Source organism: Zingiber officinale, chromosome 11A (assembly GCF_018446385.1).
Source record: "Zingiber officinale cultivar Zhangliang chromosome 11A, Zo_v1.1, whole genome shotgun sequence".
In the NCBI taxonomy this organism is placed as follows: Eukaryota; Viridiplantae; Streptophyta; class Magnoliopsida; order Zingiberales; family Zingiberaceae; genus Zingiber; species Zingiber officinale.
Window position 1 is genome coordinate 74,029,353 of NC_056006.1, and position 6,520 is coordinate 74,035,872.

General features: G+C 41.4%; 1 long non-coding RNA gene across 1 annotated transcript; it reads left to right on the top strand.

The window, feature by feature from the left end:
• The first annotated feature begins 3,870 nt into the window (after window positions 1-3,870).
• LOC122032865 lies at window positions 3,871-6,122 on the top strand. The gene is made up of 3 exons (XR_006126232.1): window positions 3,871-4,049; window positions 4,132-4,361; window positions 6,107-6,122. It is a non-coding gene; the product is annotated as an uncharacterized LOC122032865 (long non-coding RNA).
• Window positions 6,123-6,520: the final 398 nt, after the last annotated feature.

Below are 6,520 nucleotides of genomic sequence, written 5' to 3' on the forward strand. Positions count from 1 at the left end.
TGGAGATGCTTGGAGTATTTGCTGGTCGGTCCCCTGTCCCACGTCATATCCGAGGACCTTTATTGGTTTTGTTTCTCTTTTCCTACACTTCGTATTTGTTGGGTTTAGAGTTGTGAGAACGAATTGTGTTTTTGATACGTGTATCGTGGACTTGTATCTGTGATGTGTTTCGTGGACTTTTGTATTTGTGGGTTTCCTCTTCGCCTTTCCGTTGTATTTTGATATGGCCGTGTGGGCTACATATTAGTCGTATGCTTGTTTTCATTTCTTTTATCCAGCCATGTAGGCTGTGGATTTTAACTGCGTGGTTGTGTTTCTTTTGTGCACATATATTCCAGCCGCTTGTGGCTGATGTATTTTGCTTGTATGTAAGGTTCAGATTGTCACCGATATAGGGGAGATGCTGCCGAAATTTTTCGGTAGAGACTCACCCGGGGCGTGACAGCTATGATATCGGTTTGCTCTAATTCTTCTGAGTCTGGTTCGAAGGTTGACTCTGAGGATTCAATTTCAAATTTGGACTCAGGTTCTATTCGATCTTCTAACTCTGAAGGGATCTCATAAAGCTTGAGCACTTTCTCCCAAAGCTCCTTAGCATTGTTGAACTTTCCAACTCGATCAAGATCTGAATTTGTTAGTCCGCATAGGAGAATGTAAGTTGCTTTTGCATTTGCCTCGAATGTCCTTATTGTTTGTGCATCCCACTTGTCATAGGTGATGAGTACACCTTCTTTGGTGGGGAGAGTGAATCCAATATGGACTATGGTCCATATTTCTACTTCGGTCTTTAATTGATGCTCCACCTGGTCTTTCCAGTATCTGAAGTTCTCGTCAGATAGCAGTGGTAGGCATGTGGAGTTATACCCATCTTTGTAGGCCATTAGAAGGAATCTCATAAAATAAACACAATAAAACTTATTCCAAGACTTAGTCTTGGATTAGTAGTGCGGGAGAGAAATAAAGATAGTAATTCAGGAATTTCGAAAAAAATAATAAAATATTATTAAAAAAATATTACCACAAATTTTTGAAAACGCAATATTTCGCTAATTCCAACCAATGGTGAAAAGATGAAAATTAATTTTTCAAAAGCAGTTTTGGAGGGGAAAAAAACGAAAGGCGTAAGGTTTTATTTTTAACCTATACAAACGACAAAGCCACGAAAAAAATGCTTGAATGGTGGTTGCACCAGTTCAAAGCGACCCCGCTCTGATACCAATTGTTGGATCGAGACCGCGCTAGAGGGGGTGAATAGCGCTCATGGCTATTTCGTTTGAATTATCAGAATCGTTCGATTTAAAACGTACGAGTAAATGCAGCGGAAATAGAAAAGACAATCACACAAACACGGAGGATTTACTTCGTTCGGAGCCTGTGACGACTCCTACTCGAATGCCCACGATCCTTGATCGCTTTCCGTGGGCAACAACTATAAGCACGTAATTGTTACAAGAATGTTATAATTAGAACTATAAAGAAAAACAATACCGACAATAAGTATATATCAAAGTCTAGAGCTCCGGGTCGTCGGTATGTCGTAGCAGCACTTCGGGATGATCTTGTTAGCAGCACGTTGAAGAAAGGAAGTGTTGAAGTTGTTGATTTGAAGTGCTGGTCGAAACCCCCTTATAAGGGTGTGACAAGGCCGCCTTCTCTTCTTGAGTCCTCCGCGTGGATCGAGCTTAAACCGGTCAGTTCATCTGTGGCGCCTTAAACCTCACTCAGGCGCCTTCCAAGGCACCTGCGCCTTCTTGGCGCCTCAATGGTGCTTCTGACCACTCTAGCTTTGCACGCCTCCAAGCTCCATGAGGCGCTGGATGACTCAGACAACTGTTCATCAGGCTTTAGGTTGCTCCTTTGCACCTGCAAGATACGTTAGTCCCAAACACTATCCCTGCAACATAAAGTTAGCACAATAAATATGATAAATGAAGTATAGGATGCCTCCTGACCGTCTGAGTAGACGGGTTTCCACCGAAACCCTAGGTCGCCTCTTCGCCTCTGCCTCATGGGAACGTCCCTCACCTACTCCCTCGAGAGATTACCTTATGCAGTCCAGCTCAGACCGACGACTTTCCGCCTAAGGTTACCACCCCCTAGGACCTAGGGTTACCCCTAGGTTTACCTAGGGTTACCACCCCCTAGGACCTAGGGTTACCGCCCCCTAGGGTTTTCCTCCACCTAGGGTTACCACCCCCTAGGACCTAGGGTTACCGCCCCCTAGGATTTTTCTCCACCTAGGGTTACCGCCCCCTAGGGCCTAAGGTTGCCCCCCCTTAGGATTTTCCCTTGCCTAACCGCAGTTAGGACTTTCCTGAAACCTTATTTAACCACGTTAGATAACAAGGAATCTTAACTTTGAATCCCTTTGCCATTATCAAAACTGAGGTTCGATCGTCAGATGCTTACTGCACCAACACACAACACCACAATGAAGGTCTCATACCCTTCATTGTGCCCAATGCTCAACCTTGAGCATTAACCACTTCACAATGCTTATCATAGAGCATTTATCATTCCAACAATGAAGGTCTGATACCCTTCATTGTATCCAATGCTCACCCTTAAACATTGATCCACTTCATAATGCTCATCCTAGAGCATCCACAACTCAACAATAAAGATATCCAATCTGCATTTTTTTTCAAAGCTCAACCTGTTAGAGTGTATACTAAAAGTCTAGTTTTTTGTAAACATTTATTTTGAAATAAAGAATCATATTGGTCAAAAGTCTACATTTGTATGTTAAGTATAATTATTCAATTAATTTATATTGTAGATAACATGGTGTGTGGTGTCACACACAGAAGATCATATTATCAATTACTTATAAATTATAAACAGTAGCTCACGACTAAGATAGAAAGGAACACACCATTGGAAAAGTTGTAGTGTAATTTGGTATTAGTTTATCTTAACTATAAAATTACACTAGTACACTCTAAGTGTATTGAGCAGGATCATTTAAGGTAAGTTCTTTTTATACTGACTGAATAAAAGAACAAGACCTTTTGATATTATGGAAGTATGTGCTCTTAATCTGGATATAATAACAAATACATATATCTAGTATTTATTTCTTTGACTTATCTGTGAGATCTCAGAAAATTTAAATAAATAGGGTTATTTGAGAAATAACCTTATAAAATTTTTCTGGAATTTTTAGAAATTTTCTAGAAATTTTTCGGAGCTCGTACGGAGGGTTTTGAGGGGATTGATCGGTGGGTACGAATAAAGCCTGTTTGGGCTGCCTATTTATGTGAGGAAATGTTTATTATATAAATTCTTTTTTCTTTTTATTTCCTCCCTAAAAAAAAATTGCCGATTCCGACCCCTCCTTCCTCATTCTCCCGATCCTCTCCTTCGGTCTCCCTCTTCTCCTCTCTTTGTTCCTCGTAAACCATCAACGGTGACGGAAATCTCCAGCTGGGGTCATCCACATCGCATCGCCGGAGGGCCAGGTCGCCGGACCTCGACGGGAAACGGCAGAGTCCAGTGCTTCTCCGGTGTTTCCTGTGCCCGATCGATGAAGGCATGGAGGCTAGGGTTTGGAGAGGGGCTGGAGGTGCGTCGTTCCCAGCTGATCTGTGCCCTTCTCTTCTTGAGTTTCCTTCTTCTCAGTCGTCTTCGGTAAGTGGCCCGATCGCATCTCCTTCCACCATCGACAACCGAAGCTTGGAGAGATGCCCTAGCTCGGATTTGTGATGCTCGATCGCCGACGTGAAGAGGCAATTAGGGCTCCGAAGGTAAGGCATCGTGTTCAGTTGATCGTTGAGGATTTTGTGTGATAATTCTTGATACTCTCCTTCTTTCCCTTTTGCGTCTCATCCTTAGATCACCCGAGATGACCGAGATAGGTCTTTTTCATTAGGCATTTGTATTCCTCTCCCAGTGCCAGATCTTGGCGGATGCTGGCTGATTGGGGGTTGCGGTTGAAGAAATTGAGATCAGTGATCTCTTGCTTGATCTCACCTTGATTCGAACAGAGGAGTGGATTTTCCAACAAGTTGTTTGCTGTGGATTGTAATCACGGGACTGGAGAAGAAGTGGTGAGATTTGTGTCTTGTGTCTCTGGAATTAGGTTGTTAATTATGTGATCTCCATTTCTTGATCTCACAATGAATCGAACAGCAGGGAAGAAGTTCAGCATGGTTAGGTTCTGTGATTCCAGGTGAGGTTTGGTGATCAGTGAAGTGAGGGTCTGTTGCTGTGAGGCTGGAATTGTGATCATTGCGGTGAAATTGAGGGCTGTGGATCAATAGGTGTGGCTATGAGGTTTCTTGTTCTTGATTCCAGCAATTTCTTGGTCTCGGCAGCAACAATCCTCTTGTCCCAATAGCCACAGTAGCTGTGGAATTGAGGTATGGTTTTTGATCTTGCTTTAGGTTAGTTAATTTAGGTTTATGATATGAATTAGAGTAATTGATCCATGTGGTAGATCATATTTAGATTTACGGTTATGATAGGTGTTTATGTATATGTTTGATTGGAGGTTGTAATTAGATTTAGATGGTAACAACTATAATTAGATTTATTTATGTAGATTTAATCTAATGGAATAATTAGGATTAAGCAATTAACCCTAGCTAACTATTGGATCTAATCTAAGTTTGGATTCTAATCAAATTGGTGATTAGGGATTAGGTAACTAACCCTAATCAACCATTAGGTTTATTTAGGTAGGTCGTGGGTTCTGCCCTAATTTAGTTTAGGGATTTTATTTAGCTATTCATTTGGATTTAGCTAAATGAAATGTATATATTGTTTGACACAGGATTCTGATTCGAGACAGGCGTCTCGACGTTGACTTCGGATTTGGGATTGTACCTTCTATTTGAGGCGGGTACCCTTTGACTTATCTTTTGACACTGTCTTATGATATGTATAGTTTATATATAGTTACTAGTTGTAAGATCTCGAAAAATTTAAATAAATAGGGTTATTTCAGAAATAGCCTTATAAAATTTTTCTGGAATTTTTAGAATTTTCTGGGAATTTTTCGGAACTCGTACGGAGGGTTTTGAGGGGATCGTTCGGTAGACGCGGAATAAGCCTGTTTGGGATACCCATTTAAGTGAGGAAAAGTGTTTAATATAAATTCTTTTCCTTTATTAATTCTTCCCCCAACCCCAAAAACGCCGATTCTCTACCCGACCCTTCTCCTCTGCCCCGACGCAAACTTCTCTGATCTCTTCCTCTCTCTGTTCTCTCGCGGACAAGCAACGTCGACGGAAGCCAGGCTCGAGCTCCGGCGATCTTGCTCGACGGGATTCAACGATCGATCGTCGGCGATACGGCAACTAGGGCACGGCGGGGGGGTTGATTCGTGTTGTCTCCTAGCCAATCGACCTTCCCTTTCCTTTCCTCGCACTGTTCACAGTGCGATCCATATCTTCCTTGGCCGGATCTGGATCGAGCCGTGCCACCTGATCGCCGGCGTGGAAGGGGCGATTAGGGCTTCAATGGGTAAGCAATCCGAACCTTATTCCTCTTCCCTGTTCTTTGATTTGTGCCCTAGATTCGCCGGGAGCCATTCCCCCGATCTCTTCTCTGATCACCGATACCCTATTCTTGATCCTCATCTTCTTGTGGTTGATTAGGTCTCGGTTGAAGATGATGGGATCATTTGAGCTGTCGGCAGAGGCTAGGAGAGTCTTGCTTGATTGGTGATCTCCACCGCTTGACCTCCTGCTTGATCAGATTGATAGCAACAAGGTCAACGACAACTGGATCGAGGTAAGGTGTGTAGGGTGATTTGAATTCTAGATGATCTTGTTCTAGATTGGAATTAGGGTTTTACTTAGTTGTTTATATGGAGGGATTTGGATACATGTTGTAATTAGTTGTTAAATTGCATAGATGTAATTGTGTAGAATAAATCCAATGAAATGGTTAGGGTTAGGGTAATTAACCCTAATCAACCGTTGGATTTCTAATCTAATTGGTGATTAGGGATTAGGTAACTAACCCTAATCGACCATTAGATTTAAATTGGTAAGTTGTGATTGTGGTGATTAGGGTTTTGCCCTAATTTAGTTTTTAGGAATTTTATTTAGCTATTTCATTTGAATCTAGCTAAATAAAATATATATGTTGTTTGACACAGGACTCTGATTCGAGACGAGCATCTCGATATTGGATTAGGACTGGATTGTACCTTCTATTTGAGGCGGGTACCCTCTGACTTATCTTTGATAATGTCTTATAATATGTGTAGCTTATATATACTTACTAGTGGTAGATAGTAGATTATTCTCTCTATTGGTCTTAGCTAGTTGATACCTATCACATGCTTCATCTGCTAGTTGCTTTACTTCAGGATTGGATATTTTATCTCTTGCCATGTGTATATATGTTCATAGAGATGCATATCTATAGTGCTATACTCTACTGGATTAGTTGCTTTACATGTCTGATACATGCTCTTGGATTCATGATACTTACCTCATTGTTATATGTGATGTCTTTGGTTTTATGTTGTTTATATCATGGTTATATATATATGTGTTTACCTTTTGGG